The sequence below is a fragment of the Engystomops pustulosus genome, chromosome 1 (genome assembly GCF_040894005.1).
Source record: "Engystomops pustulosus chromosome 1, aEngPut4.maternal, whole genome shotgun sequence".
Taxonomy (NCBI): Eukaryota; Metazoa; Chordata; class Amphibia; order Anura; family Leptodactylidae; genus Engystomops; species Engystomops pustulosus.
In genome coordinates this window covers 103,097,361-103,098,412 of record NC_092411.1, presented here as the reverse complement: position 1 = coordinate 103,098,412, position 1,052 = coordinate 103,097,361, and positions in this window count along the sequence as shown.

The following is a 1,052-nucleotide window of genomic DNA, read 5'->3' as shown; positions in this document are numbered from 1 at the left end:
CCCAGCTCTGCGAATCCACCGGCTGTCCAGGCAGAACTTGCAGAGCAGCTTTAATACTTTAGGGCTAGGGCATAACAAATACAAGACCAAAACTTTTATCTCCCATGATTCTAGAATAGCTGTAAGCTAAAAAGCTAATAACCGCATGAAAGAATCTCACCCTAAGTAACTGAACAGTAGAAAAGTTCATGCATAATGTATGTCTATTGTTAGAAACACTCCTTTATACCACACTTTGGCCTCTGGGCGTGTTCTCAGTGTGTGTTATATGCAAATGAGAGCAAATGAGTATCTTAGCAGGTCCTTAACTTTAATTACATAGTAAGTGGATGGACACAATGGGGCTTATTTACTAAGGTCCCACGGCCGCATTTCCGTTGTTTTCATGGATCGGGCCGGGGATTGCGTCGCACACAATCAGATTGTGTCACAATCAGGCGGTGGGCCGACGGACAATCCGACGGATTCGGATTTTACCATTTACGCGCTGGATTTACCATTTAAAATTGTGTCGCAAGCCAAGCACTTACATGCATCGGGAAAAAGGAGGTGTACTCCGGCGGACCTTAGCGGGGAAGCGATAGATGCAGCATATCGGGCGTATGCTGGTAGTGAATCGCGGTAGCTGTTCATTCTCGTCAGGCAACGCACCTCGGCGATTGCGCCGGGACAGGTAAGTAAATCTGCCCCAATACTTGTTTGATGGTATTAAGCGTCATTCTTTGCTTAATAGTAAGCAAAGAACGACACAAAACAACTGGAACACCTAAATTTATAGTATCACAAAACATTATAACAGTTTATTGCTGCAAACAAAAGGCTATAACCTTGTCTGCCTCATGTATGGATTCGCCCCATATGTATTACTTGCAAGTGTAAAGATATCCCTCCCAACACTTTTTACATTAGCACAATGTTTGTGATCTGCAATTTATGTATGTCTCCCCTCTTCAATGCCTCCTCAGCTTGCAGCATTGGAGCTGCTCCTTTTCACCTGTCATCAGGTTTTTACCATTAAACATAATGACAAGTTCCCACATAATTCTTCTTGT